The following is a 23,285-nucleotide window of genomic DNA, read 5'->3' as shown; positions in this document are numbered from 1 at the left end:
TAAAATTCACATACACATTCACAATTTTTTTAATTTTTATTTTTGAGACAGAGAGAGAGAGAGAGAGCAAAGGGGATGAGGGGCAGAGAGAGAGGGAGATCCAGAATCCAAAGCAGGCTCCAGGCTCTGAGCTATCAGCACAGAGCCTGACAGGGGGCTCGAACTCATGAACTGCAAGATCATCACCTGGGCCAAAGTTGGAAGCTTAACTGACTGAGCCACCCAGGTGCCCCACGATGAACAATTTTAAAGTGAACGATTCAGTGGCGTTTAATTCATTTCCAATGTTGTGCAACCACTATCTCTAATTCCAAAACATCTTTATTACCTCAAAGGAGACCCCAGATCCAAGCGCTGGGTCACTCTTGTCAAAATCCTTTTGAAGTTTATGTTTCCTTGTTGGAATAGGGTTGCTCCTTTGCCCAACTCCAGAGGGCATCCTTCGCTTTTGAGTCTGTGCATTTACATATGTCTTCTAGGGAATTGTGCTCTAGGGAGCACGGGTCACATAGACGTAATGTGCAACATGGACATCAAGACAACCACGGGGAGACTGGCTGAACTCTGAGCAGGAGTGGCCTAGTGTCACGTCCTGGGTCCTGAGTGACTCAGGCCTCTGGAGCTGGTAACCAGGCCCCATGTCCCAGTCACTGTGGCCAGAGCCCTGACCACACAGACACTGCCTCTTCCCGGGCCCTGCTCTATTCCCGTGGGACCTGCCACAGCCTGCAATTGAAAGTCAATGAGCACTCACTCCTGGCCTCCTGCCTCTCCCGGTTCAGGCGGTTTTTGTCCAGCGCACCGATTCCCAGGGCCTCAGTCTGGCAAGTCGCCCGAGTCGAGTTTGGGAAGTTAAACCAGATCTTGGGGTGGGAACCCTAGAAGTCAGGATGGGAACCCCTGAAGGCCAGCCAGCTTGCCTGCAAGGCTCAGCTTGGGCACCTTCGCAGTTCTTTGGAAACATCTCATTGAGGGTAGTGGAGGTGGCGGGAGGAGCCAGTGGGTCAGGGCGGTGGGGAGAAGGTGGAGGGGTGTGGTAGGAGGTGGGGACAGTGGAGCCAGCAAAAGTGTTCCCAGGACTTCTGCGGCTTTTTTACTTGAAAAACAACAAACAACCTTGTCAAAATCAGCAGCGCCTAAGTGCACCCGGTTTATCAGGAGGGTTGTGAAAAGCTATTGACAGCCCAGGGCTTCAGGTAGGATTTTGATTGCACTGTTGGAAGAAGCACTAAAAACTCAGTGGGGAGTCTTTTTGCAAATGAAATTACTTTTTGAAATGGAAATACTAACAATACAACGTATTGTATAGGCTTAAAAAGAATAGGTCTTAAAAACTACCATCTATACCCTGAGGAACGAAAACAGTGCCATTCTACAGATGAGGAAATTGAGGCCCAGAGTGAGTCCGGGAATCCTTTCAACCAATGGCTTTCAAGCCCAACTGATAATTAGAATCATCTGGGGAGCTTGTTACCGTAGATTCTCATCTCTCCACCCCCTATTTTAATTTGGTAGGTCTGTGTGGGGCCCTTTCGTACAACAGCCCCCTAGGCGATCCTGACGCTCCGCTCCATTTTAGTTGGAATGTCTGCTGACCTCTCAGAAAGAAAGGTAGGTCCTCAAAGAAATGCTGGATTGGCTCCCCAGCCTATGAAAGGGCCTGCCTGTAGGTTGGGGTGGGTTAGGGGCAGGTGACGTGGCGTGCAGTTGTGAAGACTGGGCCCACACAGGGTCATGGTGAGCTCACAGCCAGCTAGTTCTTCTGGGGCCCTAGGTTTCACAAGTCATTTCCTTCAGGAACAGGGCAAGGGCAGGGGGAACCCCACAAAGGACTGGCTCAATAAACCACCATGTCAAAGGATGGGGTTTTTGAGAGCTAGTGGGATAGCCTAGTGGAGGATCCTGACAGACCTCCCTTTACCCCAGCAGTGGTGAGAGGCACAGAGGCTTACCAGACTTCCACTGCTCCCCGCCTTGTTTCCCACATAGCCAGAGGGGTCAAGGGGTCCTAGGGGACGCAGCCAGACTCCAGGACACCGGCTCTTTTCTAACTAATCCACCAGGATGCCTCTCAGGAAGGAATCCCATATGTTCCAGGGCGAGCTTTCAGCCAGCTTCCCAGGATCCCTCTCCCACTCGGGCTTCTGAACCCTTATGCGGAAAGAAAACAAAGAGGAGAGAAGGCCAGAGGCAACACCTCTCTCCAGTTAGTGCCCGAGGCCTAGGCTAAATGTCCCTTGATTTCTGGCCTTGTGAGGGGACAGGAATAACCTAACCTGAGTTCAGGTTATGTAGCCACTGTGCTGTGGCCTGAAGCAGCCTCTTGGAAGCATGACATGTCTTTGAATTCCAGTTTTTTTTTTTTTCTTGTTTTTTTTTTTTTTTTTACAAATAATGCAATCTTGCATTCTCTTTTTACATGTTATCTGTAATTTGTGTTAATTTTAGTAGCAAACTTTTATTTATTTTAATTTTCTTTTAACATTTATTTATTTTTTGAGAGACACAGAGCATGAGCGGGAAGGGGCAGAGAGAGAGAAGGAGACAGAATCTGAAGCAGGCTGCAGGCTCTGAGCAAGCTGTCAGCACACACCCTGATGTGGGGCTCGAACCCACAAACTGTGAGATCATGACCTGAGCCAAAGTCGGATGCTCAACCGACTGAGCCACCCAGGAGCCCCACTCTTACTTATTTTTTAAGTAACCTCAGCATGGGGCTCGAACTCATGACCCGGAGATCAAGAGACATGTATGCTTTACCAACTGAGCCAGCCAGGTGCCCCTAGTAGCAAACTTTTAAATCATCAGTTAATATTACTTAATTTCTCCCTTCCCCTCCCCAAACAAACAACCGAATAAAACCTTTTGAAAAAAAAAATTTTTTTTTTACATGTATTTATTATTGAGAGACAGAGCTAGACAGAGCATGAGCATGGGAGGGGCAGAAAGAGAAGGAGACAGAATTTGAAGAAGGCTTCAGGCTCTGAGCTGTCAGCACAGAGCCCTATGCAGGGCTTGAACCCACCAACTGCGAGGTCATGACCAGAGCCGAAGTTGGACGCCCAACAGACTGAGCCACCCAGGCGCCGCCCCACCCTGCCCCCCCGCCGGTAAAACCTTTTATTTTTTTTTTTTAATTTTTTTTCAACGTTTATTTATTTTTGGGACAGAGAGAGACAGAGCATGAACGGGCAAGGGGCAGAGAGAGAGGGAGACACAGAATCAGAAACAGGCTCCAGGCTCTGAGCCATCAGCCCAGAGCCTGATGCGGGGCTCAAACTCACGGACCGCGAGATCGTGACCTGGCTGAAGTCGGACGCTTAACCGACTGCGCCACCCAGGCGCCCCAGACCTTTTAATAAAAAAAAAAAAGACACTGCGATTATCCTGTGGTTTCATGCAGTGTTGGGATTTTCATACCCCAGCTTTGAAAACCCAGAACTAGAGCGTCTCAAAGGCCTCTTTAACTTCCACAAGGATTGTAGTGAAGGAAAAATCACGAGTTCCCTGGAGCTGCTTTTCTAAAACTCCCAGGCCTGGCCTGTAGGGGGGTGGACCATCTGGAAGATGTCTGCCCAGGAAGGTAGAAACAGGCGGTCCAGGTCCAGCCCTTACAGTTTTCTTGCCTTTTGAGGGTTTCCAATTGCCATATATCAAAAGGGAAGGAGGGGTCAGAGTGGGTTTGTTCTTCAAGGTGGGGGGGTGGGTGGGGGTGGGGGTGACAAGAAAGATCTGAGCTGCCACAATGGGGACAGCCTGAATCCAGGCTCACAGCTTGCCTGGACTGTAAGATGAGCTCACTAATTTTGCTTTTTGAGAAACAAGACGCCAGGAGGGCTGTCTAGCCTCTGGGTATCCCAATGGGTACCCCAAGGGGTTGAGGTGAATGGGGCTGGATTAGAATGCTCAGCAGAGAGGTCCAGTTGGCCCTCTGTCACTGTCAGAATCTTTCTGTCAGTGGAATGAACCTTAAAGTCTTTGAATGTTAGGGCCCGAGGGCCCTGGAAGAGTACCTCTTCCAGCCTTCCCACCTGCCCACTTTATGTGCAAGGAACCGAGCTGGAGGGTGAGTAGGCCTAGGTGTTGCCTGAGATCTCCCACTCTCCTGGCAGTTAGACCTCATTCAGTCTTTAGGAACTTTCTTTTCTCAGGCTTGCACCACTTCCTCACCCCCCTGCCAAGCCTGTCTGTAATTTCACTCAGAAGTGTGTTTTTAGTAGCCAAAGGTTTGGGAAACACAGGTCTATGCGAAAGGCAGCTGCCCAGGGTCTACTAGGCTTTTTTCTGAAATTCCTTGGCTGGCAGGTGATTGGGAACTGCCAGTTCTACCTGGCCACTTTGCCACGTGCTCACAAAGATCTGTGACCTTTCTGGAGCTCTTTGTGCTGTTAAGAGCACGTCCATGTTCTAAAGTATTTTCATAACGCCATCAATAAAAATAACTAATATTGTATAGTGTACTGGTGCCTCACCAGTGTCCTTTTACAGGTAAGAAAACAGGTTCAGATAGGCGCAGTGACTTGCCTAAGGTCATACAGTCATTCAGGTTGGAGCCATGACTCTAGATCTAGGCTCGTTCCCTTAATGCCACTCCACCCCACTGACAGGCTTAGTTGTGAGCCCAAGGGGACCGTATGGCTGGAAATGCGGGCCACTGCGTGTTGGAGAGTGGTGGTATGGAAGAGGTAGAGTGAACACCGGGAATTGCTTTGTTGTTGTTAACAAACAAACTTTCTCTCCTGGGTTGGTCCTTGTGTTATCTAATAGGGTTCTGCCTCCCCCTGCAGAATTCAGCAGGGCCCGGCAGTGCTGACTCAATAACAAAGCAGACTGCCACCCAACGGGTTTCTCTTTGGCTAGACACCCTCAGACCCAGAAGTGACAGTCCACCACATACCCCCCCCTCCAGGTATCCTTCCTGATGGCTCTGGTCCCCTCTAGGAAGGCCAATCTGGGAAGTGGTGCACCAAAAGTGGGCTCTTTCCCTCCCCACAGCGTCCCTTTTGTAACCCACAAAGGACTGGCTTTGGCACAGGAATCCAGGAGCCAGTGCTGAATCTTTTTGTGCTTAAAAAACAAACGCAGAGAAACACAAAAAATTCTAGATCTTCCGATTCTGCTCTGGGAAGAGGTGCACACAAGAGCTGAACCGACTTCCCCAGATATCTATAGCAGCGGTCTGCAGTGGGGCCAGCCCGGATGGGGGAAGGGAAGAACCCCCTGCTCTCCCCTCCTCCTCCCATCCCGCCGAGGTGAGCCCTCAGGGGAGCCGGGCCGTGGAGGTGACAGATGCAGAGCAGCTGAATGGGGGGCAGGGAGGGTAGGTTTGTCTCCGCGGACCCCCTATGGGGTAAGCCGGGACGTGACTTGGAGAACGTGCTTCTGGGGGACCGGTGGGGGAGAAGAGTGGGACTGAGAGAAAGGCGGGGCCGACTCCGGCCCCGCCCCCCCGTGAGGAAAGAGACTCCTCCTACCGTCCGGGGGAACGCTGTCCCGCCACAGATGCTGAGCTCAGCGTTTCGCTCAGGTCTCGGGGCTGCCGGGTGGGGGCAGGGCGAAGGGGCCGGCGCCTTTCTGTTGAGGGCAGAAGAGGGGGAAGTGGGGGAGGAGGGAGAGGCAGAGGAGGCCCTTACAACCCTGAGGCTGTAACTCTCTTCCGACCGGGTCCGCTAACAAAGCGTTCTCTGTTGGGGTAGGGGAGGCCTCCTGGGTGCACGCAAAACCTAGAGGGGCGGTGGGGGGAGCGTCTGTGAGTCATCACCCCAAACCCTGACTTAGCCCCAAGAACCCGCGTCAGAGAGGCCAAGCCCTGTGCCCTCTGACCCCAGGATTTGTTTGATGGAGGGAGTGCAGAGAGCAGTGCCTGCCCCTGGAAGGCTGCAGGCCAGAGACGCCCAGGCCACCTCCAGCTCGCACAGGAAGGGACTTTTATTTACGGCAACCTTGAAAAGAGCAGAGAATGATCAGCTGGGGAGGGGAAGGAAGAAAACCCTTTGTACCCACCTGGCATAAACGGTTACCCAGGCCAAACGGGTGGGTGGCTATTTTTGAGCTGACCTACATACCTATTTGCCTCTTTATCTTTTTATTATCACACATGGTTATTATGGGAGCTTTTCTTTAGCACTTGGTGCAGCTGCTGCATTTGCTGAGGGCTGTACAATGAGGCGTGTTGCCTCAATCTCCTGGAAAGTTTTAAGAGTCTCTGATCCTGGAAAGAAGGACATCAATAGGTCTTGCAGGAGCTTCCCCAAGCTGTTTCCCCAGAGAACAGGATCCTAATCCTGAAGCACCAACTCCAGAGCTGGCCAGCCCTGGAGGCAAGAAATGACATTCAGATTTGACAGCAATGTTACTGGGTTTTGCTGAGGCTGGCCTAAAGCCCCCTTAGCCTCTGGGCCTCCCATTACAGCGAAAGTTGATCTTGTGGTCCTGCCGGGGCCCCACTCTCTGGCCGGTGAGGTTTCCCTTTACAGACAGAGCAAGTGAGGCACAGAGATAAATTGTGGACAGAAGTAGCTAGGATTTACTGCTCCAATTCTGGAGGCAACTCTTTTTTTTTTTTTTTTTTTTTTTAAAGTAGAAACAGGAAGAGCCTGACGATTTCTCTTGATATTACCTTTGTTCAACATCACTAAGGTCTCCCTCTTGAACCTTTTAATATCTCCCCATTGTCCTTAGAGCAAGTCTGTCTCCTTCCCTTGGCCTAGCGAGCCTTTAGGGCAGCCCCTTGCTATCTCTAGATTCATCTTCCTCCCACAGCCCAGGAGGGGAAAATCACATATGGCTCTAATTACCTCTGAAACGCTCTTAAATTTTCCATAAAGTACAGTATGCAAGGCTTTGTGTATACAACTTTGCACAGTAATATGTATGTAGATGTGCAAAATATATACAGCCTTGTACCGTAGATCATAAAGGAGGACATCAAAGTATAAGCATATAATTTACAGTATTTTTAATCACACTAAAGAGAAACAGGTACATAGACCTGGACGTGAGACTGGCAGAGGTAACAGCCGATTTCTGTCTTGTCCTATCTGGTGACTTCTCGAGTAGAGTATGAAATCCTTGGCCTGGAAGGAGAATGAGGATACTCGCACTCCTTAAACTATTCTTTTTGGCTTGGGTTTTTCTTTCAATGCCGGTATAATTCACTTCACCCAGGTTCCCTGTGCCGTGTGGGGAGTCTTTCCTCTGTGCTGTCAAGTGTCTTCCCTTCCAGCTGGCTCCTGTCTTCACACTAATTACTCTTCCTGGATGCCTTTCTAGCTCCTTCTAGCTCTGACTGCAGGCTGGTCTCAAGTTCAGGGCCCTCCAGGAGCCCTTTTTGAACATAGGTGGGAATCTCCATGTTCCCCTGTTGGGGAGTAAGGACAGGGAGTCCAACCCAAACCTGCCTGACTTTGAAGCCCTGCTCAGTTCACAGGGCTGGGATGTGTTCCTCCCCACTCACTTGACATCGTGTGTTGAAACGATCCCATCCTGGGTCTGAGGCCACATCACACTGTAAACTCCTTCATGTATTTTAAATCTTTAAACACCCACCAACACCGCCACCACCTACACACACACACACACACACACACACACACACACACACACCCCTACACACACACACCTACCTCTGTATGTTAGATATGCTCAGCAAGTATTTGGCCCAGAATTGAATGGAACTAGAGCCTACATGTGACTCAGGGTCAATGTGAAATCGGTGGGAAGTCTCCCCTGCTCCCTCCCAGGCAGTGGGGAACTTGCTTCCTGTGAACTCTGATAGCATTTATTACTGTCACAGAAAGTCAAAACTGAAAGGGGGATTTCCCTTCTTGTCAGATGAGAAGACCAAAGGGAAGTATCCAAAGCAACCCTGAATGGGAACCAGATCCCACAGTCCGCTGGCTTACACTGGCCCTCTCTCCCTTCACCTCATCGCCTCTTCAGAGAGGCCTTCCCTGGTGGCCCCATCCCTTCTTCTCCTCTGTTGTTTCCTTTCAAGGCACTCAGCCAGTATGGAATTATACAGGTATGTATCTGTGTGGGCCCCCAATGCCTGTCTTTCCGACTAAACTGCAAGCTTCAGGAGACCAGGGGTTGTATCTGTTTCATCCTGGAGCTCTAGTGCAGGGCAGGTCCACAGAGTTGCCAATAAATATATATGAGCAGGAAAAAATAAGTATCCATATGGCCTGAGAACCTCCTCATATGTGCCTAGGGCAGCACTGAGATTGGATCAAAAACCATAGAGTTGACAAGCCTCGAGTGCCCTGTCTTGAGGAGCGTAAGGTTAGGAAGGGAGATGAGACACCTAGTGAATAGCCTCACACAAGGAAGATGGTTGAGTCAGGAATGCCCGACAGACCAGGTGTTGTCGCTGTCAAGCGACCTGGGAAGGACAGACTGGAGGTTGGAGGCCTGGGGCAGGGAACCAGTTAGATAGTGATTGCAAAACCTGAAAACCACTGAAGTGTCACAGCAGGAGAATGGTTAAAGAAATACTATCTCCACGCCATAGAATATTATGTGGGTGTGAAAAAGAGGAAGGTAGACTTTGGAAAGATGTCCAAGATATACTGCTAGGTAAAAAGAACAAGTTGCAGAACAGTTTGTGTCCTCTAATCTCATTCTGAAGCAAAAACAGGACACTCCCCTGCAGACACACGTTGAACTGTGTGGAGAAAACAACTAGAAGGATGCTGGAAAAACTATTCACAGATGTTATCTCTGAGGGATGGAGGGGAGGGTGAGGTTTTACTTTTTCACTTTGCACCTTCTGCGCTGTTGAATTTTGACCATGAACTCAGTACTTTCACAAGAGTTTTTTGTTTTTGTGTTTTGCTATTGCAGAATTGGGGGGTGGGGTGGGAGGTGGGGTGGGTAAAGAGGTGGGGGTGGGGCTGGAGCAGTGGAGACTGCGCAGTGAGAGGGCCCTGACAGGACCTAGAAAGGTGGAGGAAGAGTCTGAGAAGACTATGTGGGTCCGAATGGGAAAAAGGGGGGTTACTGTGGAGACACGGTACCAAAGTGGAGGTGGAATGTGAGAAGCACAGTGTAGGATGTGGGGGTCTCATTCAAGGTGACTCACCCCCACAGTGCTGGTGACCCTGGGCAGGGGACAAGGAGCCCAAGGCCAGGAAACTCTGACTTTTGGGAACAAGGGCAAGAAAACGAAGACGGTTGACCTTTAGGACCCTACGGATTCCTTGGCCGGCTCACCATCCTTAGGGTACAAACCGTTCTGGCTGCCTCGTGGAAACAAACAGAGTGAGGAGGGGCCAAAGCCAAAGCCGGCTGGAGGAGGCCTGCCTTTCCACAGGCTGCTGTGGTGTGCCGCCTGGGTCCCCGCCCTCCTGCTTGCTCTTGTGGGCCGATGTCCAGGCCCTGGGTGAAAGGCCAGGACTTCTGGCCCCTTCCGGAGATGAAGCCCCTTCCCAGGACCCGGAGCAAAGGAAGCCAGAACAATGCTGTTCATGGAGATTGGGGGGAGAGGGAGCTCAGTAGGGGCACGGAGAAGTTTCTTGGCTCAGATAAGCCAGTAAGAGCCTAGAGAAGGTCAAAGATGAGGAATGTTCTGTGATTTCTAAGACAGCAGCTCATTTATCTCATAAACACTTGCTCTAAGTCTGAGTCCAATGGTAATACTGTCTCCATTGCAAGCTGGGTAAGAGCCCTCCTCTGAGGGGCTGCATTTGAAGGCTTGTCTCTAGGTCTCTCTATAAAAGGCCCTCTGAAAGGATGAAGGGAAATGTTTGCCATGTGCCATGAGGCACCTCCATTTAGTCTATTTAGTCTGCACTACAACCTTCTAAAGGAGGTATTCTTCGATATCCTGGGAAACTGAGGCTGGGAGGATGGTGCTGTGTCCCTGACCACATGGTTAGGAAGTGTTAAAACTGGGATTTGAACCTGGGTGTGCCTGTGTCCCACTTATAATTTGGTTGCTTGGAGCTTAGAACACATTTTCCCATCAAAATAATGCTGTAAGTGGTGGTTTGGTTGCCATAATGGCCTAGCTCACCCAGGGTAGAGCCGGAATTAATTCTATGTTTCAGCGTGGTTGTGGATGAATCAGGCTTCTGCGGGCTAGCCTGGAAACCCACTGGAGAGGGAAAATGCATTTGAGGGTGTGCCCAGCTGGGAACTCTTGCCCTCACTGCAGGGCCTGATTCAGGGCAGACAGGAGATACGGTGGCTCAGGGAGCACTTGTTCATGTCCAGAGCTCTTCCGGTAAGCCCTGGTGAGTTCTAGCCGAACTCACGAACTCACGGGAGGGGGGCAGAGCACTTGTCAGGTTTGGGGTTCATAAGGGAGTTCCATGAAAGAATGCTAGTTTTCAGACTCTGCACACCTGAGTCCTTTTTCTTCCTCACACTGCCTCTCCACTCCCTGCAGTCCTCTTACCCCTTCCTCCAGGATGATGGAAAACTTGAAACAAGATCTAGGGTTCATTTTCCCCATTCAGTCTGGTAGCTGCCTGGGAAGTGGGTGCGCCGGTGACAATGAGTGCACAGGGTCAGGAGCTTTGAGAGTAACTCCAGGGAGGGCATCCACTCATTCATTCATTCGCTTGCTCGCTTATTCATTCAGCAAACATTTGCTGTGGGGATGCTGGGTACTGTGCTCTTTCCTTTTGTGGCACTTCCATTGTCCAAAACATCCTGGGCACGACTGCCTTTGGGTCTCAGACCCAGAATCTCAGCATTAGAAGGAATGATTTTTTACAGATGGAAACTGCAGTCGTCCATTAATTCAGGAAGGTCTGAGCGTCAGGCTAAATACTGAGAATAGTCAAAGCCTGAAAATAGAGGTCCAGAGAGAGAGGTGGGAAGTGATTTTCCCGATATCTCAGTCCACGGTCCCCATGCCTGGACCAGGACGTGCCCCTTCCGGCCACACCCATAGCCTTCCTGCTTCAAGAGGTGTCCCAGCCATCTTATAGGATTTCTCTGGTTTCCCCAGTAATGGAGTCTGGAGCCTGGAGAATGGCCCCAGCGAAGTAGTGGGATTCCCTCCTCACTGAAAACACCAGTGCCTGGGCTCTCCCCTGGAGAGCTAGCTTTCCTGTTGGGGGAGTTCAGAAGTCTTAGAAGGCTTTCCTCAGTTCTTTCATGAACCACCTGCTCTCTAAATTCCAGGTCTTCACAGGCACTGTAACTTCTGTGGGAACCCCCCTTTTCCAACCTCCTTCATCTGGCTAACTCCTACTTCCTTTGGGTCTCGGCTGAAAGACCCCTTTTTCGAGGACTTTGCTGGGCCCCCAGCCTAGTTAGTTCTCCCTGCTCTGTGCGCCCCCACAGCAGCCTGGACTTCCCCCCCAGGCTAACCAGGGACCCTTAGGATTGTTCTTGCTAACTGAATGCCCGTCTTTCCACTGGACCGTGGTCTCTAGGAGGAGCAGACACCATGGCTGCCTTTCCTTTGTTTGTATCTTTGTTTTTAGCAATTGTATCCTCATTGTCTCCATCCATGCTTAGTACACAGTAGGTGCTCACTGTGCAGTTGTTGAAGGACTGTGATCTGCAGCTAAAGGCAAGGCGTTCCAGTGAGTGACTTTCAGGTCATTCAACGACTGTCTATCCAGGACCAGCACACACACAGGATATAAAGATGACTTGGAAAAAGAGGTTTACGATCTAGTAGAAGAATTTATCATTGAGAACCCCTTCTAAGAACTGCAAAAGTCTCCTTTTGCCAGAGAGTCTCCATCCTCTCCTAAGTTCCCCTTTCCCTCTCTGCTGGCCTGTTGGTACTTGGCTACTTGGCCTGGAGCCCAGCATGTGCCTCGGAGTTCCAGGAGGCACCCAGGCACAGCACGACCTGGGACCTGAGGCCTGGTGTGGTGCTGCACAAAGGCCCGTGGCAGCGGTTCCAGGGAGCTCATGCACAGTGCAGAAGTGAGCACTAGTGCTCCCCGGGCTCCAGGCAGAGCAGAGGTCAGGCCATGGCTCCTCTGGATAGCTTTGTGCCACATGCATGAGCCTTGAGCTGTTTTGGAGAATTTATGAAAGAAGCACCTTATTCTCAAGTTCACCTGGAGAGAAACTTTGAAGGCAAAGGCTCACATTTAGTTCAAGGGTTTGAAGTGATGTCTCCAAATCAAATATCCCCAAAGCGTCCCTGGATCCAAAAGCCTTGAATACTGACCACAGTTGCTCCTACCAGTTCCCTGGAGCCTCAGTTTTTTCATCTGAAGGATGTTTTGTCATGTGGGACACGAGAGGCTGTTGCGTGAAGAATGAATCGGAATGTAAGTGCTGCCCCAGGAGGGAGGACACGGTGGAGATGGCCTCCCAGGGACCCCGCAGTGGCCCCCAGGCAGGTACTGGCAGCTGAAACCGAGCGTGGGTGAGAGGCAGCACTAGGACCCAGGGGCTGAGTCTGGAGCCTGCTCAGCCAGGCGAGTTCACAGCCAGAACACAATGTTCTCAGTGTACCCACAGGAAACCCTAAAGAGAAGAACTGCACATGGCCCTCTGCTGGGTGTGTTCTGGTCCCAGCCTTTGATTCTTTTTCCTAACCTCAGTCCCCACTTTCACATCCTGCAACCTGCAGAGCCGCCTGCCCCACCCTGCTGGGCTGGTCCCAGGCCCCAGGAGAGCAATCAGTGCAGGAAGCCCAGGGCCTTGCTGGCCTTCACCATTTTCAAATAAGACCCGTTTGCCTCTAACCTTAGTTTCCTGAATCAGCCCTTTGTGATGGAAACTTTTCACAGTGCGGAAGACAGACGCGGAGGACAAAGCTGAGTTTCTACCGAGGCCAGGGTCTTGGCTCAGATGCAGGGAAACAGCTGATGCCTCTGAACCACCTCCTCCCTTCCTCCCTGAAGGCCAGACCCCACCTGGGACGGGGCGAGGGCCTCCACTGCTGCTGCATTCATCAGAAGGAACTGGGAGCTGCCCAGGGAAGCAGGGCCAAGTTCGGAGCAGAACAGCCTGTGATGTGGTTCCTCGTTTTTATTTCCACGAATGCTATAATGTGTTGTCCCACCGAGCTATTTTTATTGAATGAATTTTTTTTTTTAAAGCAAACCTCCACAAAACCAACAGCCCTCTGTTACACCGAAGGACAAGGTGAACTTTTCACTTCCTTCCCCGCAGCCTATCAGTTCATCTGTGGTTTGGTGTCACCCACACTTCTGTGCTATATTCAATCTCAATTTTTGCCTCCTTGCTTCTGAAGCCACACAGCAACGCTCTTAAACCCATGTACCTCCTGCAGGTTGCATGAGACTTTGAGACTTTCAAAAGAGCCTCAGTGAGTTCCCACAGCTGATTGCAAAATGGAGGACTACCTGCCTTCTGGAAGGTATGGAGGCCAGATGCCAGCCTCTAGGCGGAGGTGGGCCCAAAGAGAGAGGCTGTGGGAAGCCAGCACCACCCAGCATATTCTGGCTAACTATGCTGTGGGGGGCTGCAGGCAGGGAGCAAAGTTCTGGGTGACGCACTACATATCTGCCTTGTTAACGAGGGCCCTGGCCATTAAAAAATAAACCCCAGTGCTTATACTGAGCTCCGTTCATAGGACTCCTTCCACTCTGGCATTTCTGTCTTTTTCCAAGTACTGGTTCATAAGAGAGTTTTAGGGTGTCCTCACCCCAGGTCTGTAAAGAGATTCTAGTGGGTGCCACCCAGACTTGCCCAACCTCAGGGGTTATCTTGGAGGAAGGGCTTCCAGAATGCTGCTCCTCCCCAGGCAGTGTGCTCAAGGCTCACAGCCCCCAAAAGCCCTGGGTTCTAGTCTTAGTTTTTTCTTTTTCTAAAGATTTTTTTAAAGTAATCTCTACACACAACATGGGGGCTCAAACTCACAACCCCGAGATCAAGAGTCACACGCTCCACCTACTGAGCCAGCCAGGTGCCCCTAGTCTTAGTTTTTTCACTTTGTTGTGTGACCTTGTACAAGTTGCTTTCCCACTCGAGGCTTTAATATCCTCATTTATAAAAGGAGAGGGTCTGGTTAGATGTCATGGTTACAGGTGGAATTATGTCCCTCCCCCAAATTCAGATATTGAAGTTCTAACCCCAGTAGCTTAGAATGTGACCTTATTTGGAGGTAGATCTTTTTTTTTTTTTTAATGTTTATTCATTTTTTTGAGAGAGAGAGAGAATGCAAGCAGGGGAGAGGCAGAGAGAGAGTGGGAGGCACAGAATCTGAAGCAGGTTCCAGGCTCTGAGATGTCAGCACAGAGCCCGATGTAGGTCTCGAACCTTGAGATCATGACCTGAGCTAAAGTCGGATGCTTAACCCACTGAGCTGCCCCAGGCACTCCTGGAGGTAGATCTTGACAGAGGCCATCAAGTTAAAATGAAGTCAGTAGCGTGGGGCCTAATCCAAAATGATTGGTATTCTTATAAAAAGGGGAAATTTGGACACAGAGGCATGCACAGAGGGCCAATGAGTGAAGACACAGGGAGAAGATGGTCATCAACAATCCAAGGAGAGAGCTCTGGAACAGATCCCTTCCCTCACGGCCTCCAGAAAGAACAAACCACGGGGACATCCTGATCTTGGACGCTTAGCCTCCACAGCTCGATACAATTAAGTTTCTGTTGTTTAAGCCACTTAGTCTATGGAACTCTGTTAAGGCAGCTCCAGTAGGCTGTTAGGGGAGCCTTAGCCTGAATGAATACAGTTGCCGAGACCCTTCCTTCAGCTCTTGGGCTATGGTATTCTTTCCTGCCATCTCTCAGCCTCTCCTAGTGAGTAGATTATGTCATGTGTGAGGGTGCTTAGCACGACGCCCCACATACAGTAATCCTCACTAGATCTTAACTGTGACGAACACTCTTGGTGTTCCCAGTGCCTGGACATTATTTGTACCTGCCTGCCCTGCCTGAGACCCTCTGTGCCAAAATGAGAGGTGTGGGTTACGTGCCCAGGACCTCGCGGTCACATCTTCATTAGTGAAGCCTTTCCCATCCCCCTCAGCAGCTTTTAAATCTAAGAGTGCTAAAACCGGCAACTCCAGACCCTCTTTTTTTTTTTTTATGGGAAGCTCATTTTGGCCACAGAGCCAGAAGGACTCGAGGGATTGCAGAGGCTCAGAACTGGCGATTGTCTCTCTCTGCTCGAACGAGATAATCCCTGGGGGTCACGAAGAGCTACAGAATTCTGAGGCTGAGACTCGGTGTCTCTGCTGCCTAATGAGGCAAGCACCCTGGAGAAGGCTTGACTGCAGGTGGGCCTGGGCTCCTAGCCAGCAAGGTTCCGCCTCCTCCCTGATCCTCCCCTTGCCTCTTGCTTCTTTTCTAGCTCTTGGAACGAATACTGTATATTGAGAGATGGCATGGGGATGATGTCCTGCTTTCCTCCTGGCTCCCAAGTCCATAGGTCTCTGGAGGCCTTACGGCCTGGTGCTCCAGCTGCAAACGCAGGCTGGCTGAGAGAGCCTGATTCTCCTTCCCATTAGCAGGAGTGCGTTCAAAACGCACTCTAGGCTCGAATGTTGAGCCTTGAGTCTTCTCTGGGCAGACACTGGGTCCAGGATAGCAAAGTCCTAGGTTGTCTTCCTAGTATGTGTTTGAGAGCCACGTTGCCCCGACTTCATAGAATATTCCAGATTCACTATATTTTGGAGACTCTGCAGAAGGTTAAGTGGGTAGAATCTGACTTCAGCAGCCCCCAGACGTGACCTTTGGGTTTGCTAAACAAATGAAACGCCTGTGTTTGTGTGGTTTATCTTCAAATATATGCCTGGAGATTTCTGAGAACAAGGAGTGAGGGAAAGAGGGCATTCAAGCCTACTTGAGGCTTTCAGGGTCAGGGAAAGAAGGAGGAGAAACTGTTTGGGGGGAAACATCTCTCCACAATGTCCATATATTTTAAATTTGATCACTTCAGGCTGCTGCTTATCCTGGCTTTTGGCTCAGAGCCCAGAAGGGAGGCTCCTTCAATAATTCTCACTGAGCTTAGGACATCTGCCTTTCCCTAAAAGTCAGTAAATAAATACAAATGGGAAAATGCTTAGTTTCTCGTCAGAGCAAAAATACTGTTCACCACCTAGTGGCCTGCGAAAATCACATCTGAAGCATTATACCAGCCAGCCTAATCCTCCCAGGCCCCAGGAGCCTGCTTTCTAAGTTATTTACTGTGAAAGCCAGGATTCTTGGCTTCTTTCTTAAGTGCACCCTGGCCCTGGCCGTGTCAGAGAAATGCTCTTTTGATGGAAAATGAGGCTGCAAACAATCTGGTCCTTGCTTCCCTCTCTTGAGAGACCTCACCACTCCCGTGTTTACACCCTTTGCTCTGGCCACACCAAATGACCCCACAAACGCAGCGAGTGACGTCACGCTGCTCTGTCTTTGCACATGCTGTTCCCCGACTTGAAATGCTTTATTTGGCGTCTTCCCCTCTTTGCTCAGCCAGCTCCAACTCACCAGTCATGCTCAGGTACAGACTCACCTTCTCCAGGAAAATTCCCTTATTGTTCCCTCTTCATTGCCTGCTCCGAGCCCTCTCGGCTTGCACAGCACCCCAAATAGACCCGAGTCATGGAGTGATGGCACTGTATGTATTCCGTATGTCTGTTTACTTGTCTGCTTTTCCCACGGGTCCCGGTGTTTTCCAAACCTGGCTACAGAAGAGTCACATGAACCCCCCAACCTTAGACCTATTGGACTGCAGGCACGAGGCAGGGAGACCGTATGTCTGTTACACTCGATTCTGAGGCCCCAGAACCCAATTTGGGAACCAAGTTTGCCCTATCTTTGTGTTTCTTTTTTCCTGCATATATTACCAAAGCTATCGAAGGCCCTCAGTAAGTGTTTGACCCTTCTATTTTCTCTCTGGTAATCTCTTTTTGTTTTCACTTCCTTTCCTTGCTAGCCCTAGACCAACAATGTGCTTACCCTCTTGCTCTTACCATGTAAAACTGTAACGACCAACTCTTCATTTTTTTCCATTCCTCTCCCGGGCTGCTGGGGGCTGCCAGTACACTCGCCAAAGACTGGTGCCATTGCAAGTTCAGGGACTCTAACTGCCACTGGCCCCTGAACGTTCTTGGCAATCGTCTGATCGTGGTCAGCTCTCTCGCGTTCTTTACAGAGACTGCTGTTCCCAACCCCCCTGTTCCCACTTCTTCCTGCCCCTTACCACAGGCAGTAGACCAACTTGCCTCCTCCTTCACGGAGAAAATAGAAGCCATCTGATGGGAACTCCCTCAGCTTCCTGCCACCTCACCTACACACTTACCCACATCAGCACTATCCTTTTCGCCTGCCCTCCCTCCAAGAGTAATCCCTCCAACTGGGCTCTGGATCCCATCCCCTCCCATGTCTTCAGGGACCTTACACCCTCAATTATCCCCTCTTTCTCTTTGACCCCTCCCACTGTAAAAGAAGAAAACCAATGTCTTGACTGTATGTACTCCTTTTTAACTGTCACCCTCCCTAGTTCTTCAGTTGTGCCTCCCCTTCCCGTCGAACTTCTTGAAAGGGTTGCCTTGATTTGGCACCATGTTCTCACCTTCCCTAGGTCTCCCACCCACAGCAGTCTGGCTCTGCCTCCACTGTACCGGTGGTCTTGAGACAAAGTCACCAATGATCTCCTTGGTAAAATCCATCCCTTATCTCACTAAAATACACACCAGATATTGCTGTTGGCAGCCTCCTTTTCCAAATGTCCTCTCCCCTTGGTTTCCACGATGCCACATTCCGGGCTTTCTGGTTCTCTCTCTGGCAACTTCCGCCAGGGCGTTTCTTCCTCTGCCTGTCCCTTATGTGTAAGAGTTCCTCGGGGATCTCTCCTTGGTCCAATTCTCTTCTCACTCCATGGGCTCTCTCCCTGGGCAATCCCATCCACCCCGCCTTCTGGTTTCATAAATATCTTTAGGTTGATGAGTTTCAAATCTAACTCCAGCCTATCTCACTCTCCCGCGCCGTCAACCCATAGGGTCACCTGCCTATGGGACATCTTGAATCTGCTCTTTCCATACCCCTATCTTAGTGAATAGTACCTCTAGTCCCTCAGTCACTGACACAAGAAACTCACGTGTCCTCCCTGAGTTCTCCTCCAAGTTTGACCAGGCACCAAGTCCTGTATAGGATGCTTCTTGAGTAACTCTCGAACCAGATCCATTCTTCTGTCTCCACATCTTAAACAGGTTGCAGGCATTTCTCATCTGGATCTCCACTACAGCTTTCTAGAAGACCTAGATCGTACTGCCAATGACTCGCCACCATTCCCTCCCACTAAAACTTCTGAAGTGAAACCAGATCTTGTCATGCAAACCTTTTAAGGATTCCCCAGTGTCCTCAGATTGAAGTTCAAATTCCTTAGCAAAACCCACCTGGTCTAAAACGCTCTGAACCAGCCATGACAAACACCTACAGCCCCACCAAAGCGTGATGCCTTTTCTGACCCTTGGGCCTCTGCATAGTTTATTCCGTCTACCTACAAAATCCTTCCTTCCCACCCCACTGACTTGTTCTTCAGGTCTCTGCTTAAAAACATCATCCTAGGAAATCTTCTGACCCCTTGCTCGGCTGGATTAGCTGTCTCTGATTTTACAACATCTCATGCTTCCTCTTATCGGACAAGTTTTACACTTAAAATTACCCTTTTGTCTCTTAATATATTTATAACCTCAAGGTTGGTAACTGTGTCTCGTTTGACAGTATATCCTCAGCGTATAGCAAATGCTACATACATAGTAAGTGCTCAGTAAATGTGTGTTGGATGACAAAAAACATTTGGAAAGGAACATCCCCCTCTGCTACTGCTAGTAATAAATTGTATGTTGTTTTTATCACTTGTCTTAAAGAGCCTGTATTATAAAAATGAAATAAGCTGATTCTGGAAAATAAGTTCTCCATGGAAACTTGACAGGCTGGAGAAATCAAAGTCTCTGGAGAGGCGGAGACTGGCTCGTGGTGGCATTTACCACCGGGCCCGTGTGCAGGAGCCCATGAGGAGGGCAGGGATGCACCAGCCTCCTTTACCTTGGCCCCTCACGTGCATGGGATCATGTGAGCCATGGCTGCTTTGGCATACAGTTTCCATTTTTCCACAGCTTCCACCTGTCAGTGTAGTATTATAGAGAGCTGTGGGCTGAGATCTGGGTTAGTCTCGGCTCTGCCCACTACCTCATCTCAATAACCTTAGACATTACTCCACAATGGATGTTGCACTGTAAATAGCTACCATAGCTTCTAAATCAGAGTGGACAGACAACAAATGCATACATTCATTCATTCGATACCTATAACACACCTACTCCGTGCCAGGTAGGACTCTAGTTACTGAGTATATGGCAGTGAATGGGCCAGGCAAGATCTCAACATCTTATCTGTAAACCAGGGAGCTGAACTAGATGCGCTCCGGTCTCTTCCGGCTCTAAAATTGTGAGATTCCCTCTCCGACCAGATGCAAACACACAAGGCAGGCTAGTGGCAAAGTATCACGCTTCAGCCTCCTTCCCCCATTCTTCACCCATGGGGCCATCTCCATCCCAAAGTCAGCTCTGGAAAACAGGAAGAGATCTGGTGTCATTTGTACTCTGCCTGCAACCCAAGATTTGACTTTCCCAAGTATGTTATTTAAGCTCTTTTTTTCTCTTTTGTGGAAAAGATTGTCGTGGTTAGAATTTCAGGCAATTACAAGGAGACCTGGCAAGATATTTTAGGCAGAGTTAGGTGCTTTGGCAAAAGCACCGGGAGAGGCAGAACGGGCTCCTCCTTCAAGTGTAGTATCTCTTAGGTTTGCCTGAAAGGGCACCATGTCCTGGGCAGGTTGCTCCTCTTCCTTCTGGATGAGAGACATCTCCTGGTCCTATCTTCTTTCTTCTACTTCTGACTGGGCCTTAAGGCCCAAAGTTTCTACCACCTTAGTATCTGGCATTGTGACTGGGAACAAGGGATCGAAGGATTTCCAACCATGTGGGGGAAGGGAAGCCATAGGTTGCAAATAAATGGACAGAAGTCCTTGGGTGAGGGACTCAATTTAGAGTTCCAGACCATTGTTGTTAGTATCAGGTATGGGATGGCAGTAATAAATAACACATGTAAGTGTATCAGTGAAAAGTCAGGACTTTAATGCTGATCCGGGATCATTAAATGTGAAGTTAAAAACGTAAAATTTTGGGGGGTGCTGGGGTGGCTCAGTCGGTTGAGTGTCTGACTTTGGCTCAGATCATGATCTCACCGTCAGTGAGTTCGAGCCCCGCGTCAGGCTCTGTGCTAACAGCTCAGAGCCAGCGGCCTGCTTTGGATTCTGTCTCCCTCTCTCTCTGCCCCTCCCCCGTTTAAGCTCTGTTCTGTCAAAAATGAATAAACGTTAAAAACAGTTTTTTTAAAGTAAAATTTTTGTTCAATGATGTAAAAGTGGGTTTAAGTTTACTGTTTATATACTATTTATATCTCATTACTATGAAACAAGACACTTATATGGAGTTATGTATCAAACTGACATGAATCATTATTTATTCATTTATTTTTAAATGTTTATTTATTTTGAGAGAGAGAGAGAGAGCACGAGTTGAGGAGGGGCAGAGAGACAGGAGAGAGAGAATCCCAAGCAGGCTCCACACTGTCAGCTCAGAGCCCGATACGGGGCTCGATCCCATGAACTGTGGGATCATGACCTGAGCCAAAATCAAGAGTTGGATGCTTCACTCACTGACCTAGGCACCTAGGCACCCCTTTTTATTTATTTTTAAAAAATGTTTATTATTTTTGAGAGAGGGGGAGAACAAGCAGGGGAGGGGCAGAGAGACAGAGAGAGGGAGAGAGAATCCCAAGCAGGCTCTGTGCTGTCAGTGCTGAGCCTGATGCGTGGCTCCATGCGGGGCTTGATCCTAGGAGCCCCGAGATTGTGACCTGAACCGAAATCAAGAATCGGATGCTTACCTGAGCCACCCAGGCACCCCATGCATCATTCTTTATTAACGGCAAATTCTATCTTGAGATTTGCTAGTTTCTGATGAACTAGAAGCCACAGAGACAAAGATTTGAAGGGTTAGCTCCCTTACGAACTACAATCTTAGTTAATAATCTTGGAACCTCACCCTCTTGGTGCCGTTTCAACCGTAACACAGTACTTGCCTCATTTATCTTGCAGGGCTGATGTGACAATCAAGACACAGCGTATGTGACAATGCTTTGGGAGCAGCAGAGCATTTTATTGCAGAGGCACCCTTGCCATCAGCTTGCTTAGGATGGCTGGCTGTGCCGTCCTGGTCATTAGCTGTCATCCACCCTTTGCCTTCCTCCTTGTTCACGGAAGTGTCTCTCAAGCATCTATTTTTTCACCATACTGAACCTTAAAGAGTTATGTAGACACTGACAAATAGCTAATTCTATCAGCTCCTCAAGGAACTGCCTGTCTCTTCATTTTGCTTGAGACCCCTTATCACCAATCACTGGGAGGAAGAAGGGAGAGTAGTGACAAAGCTTATTTCCTCCTGGTAGTTAATTCACTTTATCATTTAAAAAAAGGTGTTAGGGTTTTTCTTTGTTCAAGGCACTGGGTCGGGCTCAGTGGGGTGCAGCATGGTGCACCTAAAATAATCTCAGCTTTGGAATCTGAGAGACTTTGAATTCAAACCCAGGCGTGGCTATTTGCTTAGCTCTGCAGACTTGGCGGGTAATGCTCGCTCTGAGCTTTAAGTTCGTCTTCTGTACTGGGGGTATTACATCTCTTGCAGCGATATTGAGAAGATTATATAATTAATGCCTGTGAGTGACTGGCACATAGTGAGTGCAGAGAGGACAGATAAGCAGCAAGGGCCATCTTCAAGCTCAAAGCGTGGTAACAGGAGTTGTGGATGATGAGATGTGACAACCAACAGAAAGGTGCAGAGAGGGAGGGGCATCTTCAAAACAATAGCGAAGGTCTCGTTCTGACAGTACTCAAGTAGCAGCCGAAGGATCGCTGTGAAAGGTGCAACCCTGTGTTCTCTTCAGTTTCTGAAGTCATAAAAACAAAATGGCCAACCGAAAAAAATTCTGTTAAGTCCCAATACTAAAGGGTAAAGATGAGGTAATACAGTGTCTGTGTTGTAGTTATGCAAATGAGAACAATGAGAGAAAGTTAGCGATGGCTTCTCAACTGTCCCTGGAAATGTGATCTAAAGGTTTACTGCAGTCTAGGTATTTTTAATTTTTCCTTTGGCAATCATCACGATGGTTGGTGCTGGGGCACCTCGCTGGCTCAGTCGTTTGAGCGTCCGACTTTAGCTCAGGTCATGATCTCAGGAGTTCAAACCCCATATTGGGCTCGCTGCTGTCAGCACAGAGCCTGCTTTGGATCCTCTGTCCCTTTCTCTCTCTGCCTCTCCCTGTTCTCTCTCTTTCAAAAATAAACATTTAAAAATAAATAAATAGCCTTAAAAAAAAAAAGATGGTTGGTGCTAAAAAGTACATTAGGAAACTCAATGACTTCCAAATATGGAACTTGTTTGGGTTGAGAGGTATTAATATGGAAACAGGTGAGTCTGCAGGCTGGTCATTTTGTGCTCTGATGTGCTTTAGAGACTAGAGCAGTGGGCTGAATTATCAATAAACTGAAATCTATTCTAAATTCCAAGATCTCCTTCTGCCTGGGCTATGTGACCATGAGCAGGTCTTTAACATCCCCGTGTTCAGATTCTGGGAGTCAAGATTACTGACTCAATGAAGTCACCACCTCCTTGTCAGGTAGTAGGTGTTAAACGTTTTGAACTCCTGAGATTAGGGCCAATTGCTACTGGGATTATACTTATTCATCATTAAGCAACTCTAAACAGGTTGGGTATAAGTTACTAAGGAGGAGAAAGACAAATGTTATCAAGACAAATGTATGCTAATTTTTTAGCATCCAATCTAAAATAAATGATCTTCCTAAGTGTACAGTGTGGACCCTGGGGTCCCATGAGGGAGAACAAAGGACATCTCTTAGCTTTCCAGGCTTTTCCATATCCTGGTGTAAGAGCCTACTAAATTCGGGGTGTCTGGGTGGCTCAGTTGGTTGAGCATCCAACTCTTGATTTTGATTCAGGTCATGATCCCAGGGTCGTGGGATTAAGCCCTGAGTTGGGCTCTGCGCTGACGGAGGAGTCTGCTGAAGATGTTCTCTCTCTCTCTCTCTCTCTCTCTCCCTCTGCTCCTCTCCCCAGCTTGTGTGCATACTTTTGCTCTCTAAAAAAACAAAACAAAACAAAACAAAACAACAACAAAAAACACCCCAACCTAAGTTCATATGGTTTTGTAAAGACAAATATCCCTGGAATAAAGGAAATCTATCATTTGCTTAGGAGAAATGTTTTTAGACTCCCTTCTTCTAAAAAGTAGTTTGACCTCTTCCTGGTATCCCA

The 23,285-nt window shown here is 49.0% G+C and overlaps 1 long non-coding RNA gene across 2 annotated transcripts in view; it reads left to right on the top strand.

Annotated features, from left to right (window-relative positions):
* Positions 1–23,285, top strand: part of LOC109492493 — a 34,518-nt gene that overhangs the window by 3,634 nt on the left and 7,599 nt on the right. The window contains exons 2-4 of one of the 2 annotated variants that reach the window (XR_006587009.1): positions 1,516–1,611; positions 7,834–8,023; positions 21,053–23,035. This is a non-coding gene — a long non-coding RNA (uncharacterized LOC109492493). Of the gene's footprint in view, positions 1–1,515; positions 1,612–7,833; positions 8,024–21,052; positions 23,036–23,285 lie in introns of those variants that run through there. The other variant, XR_002736831.2, reaches the window with a different exon arrangement.

Source organism: Felis catus, chromosome D2 (genome assembly GCF_018350175.1).
Source record: "Felis catus isolate Fca126 chromosome D2, F.catus_Fca126_mat1.0, whole genome shotgun sequence".
Lineage (NCBI taxonomy): Eukaryota > Metazoa > Chordata > Mammalia > Carnivora > Felidae > Felis > Felis catus.
The sequence above is the reverse complement of the archived record's forward strand: the minus strand, read 5'-3'. Positions and strand labels throughout refer to the sequence as shown.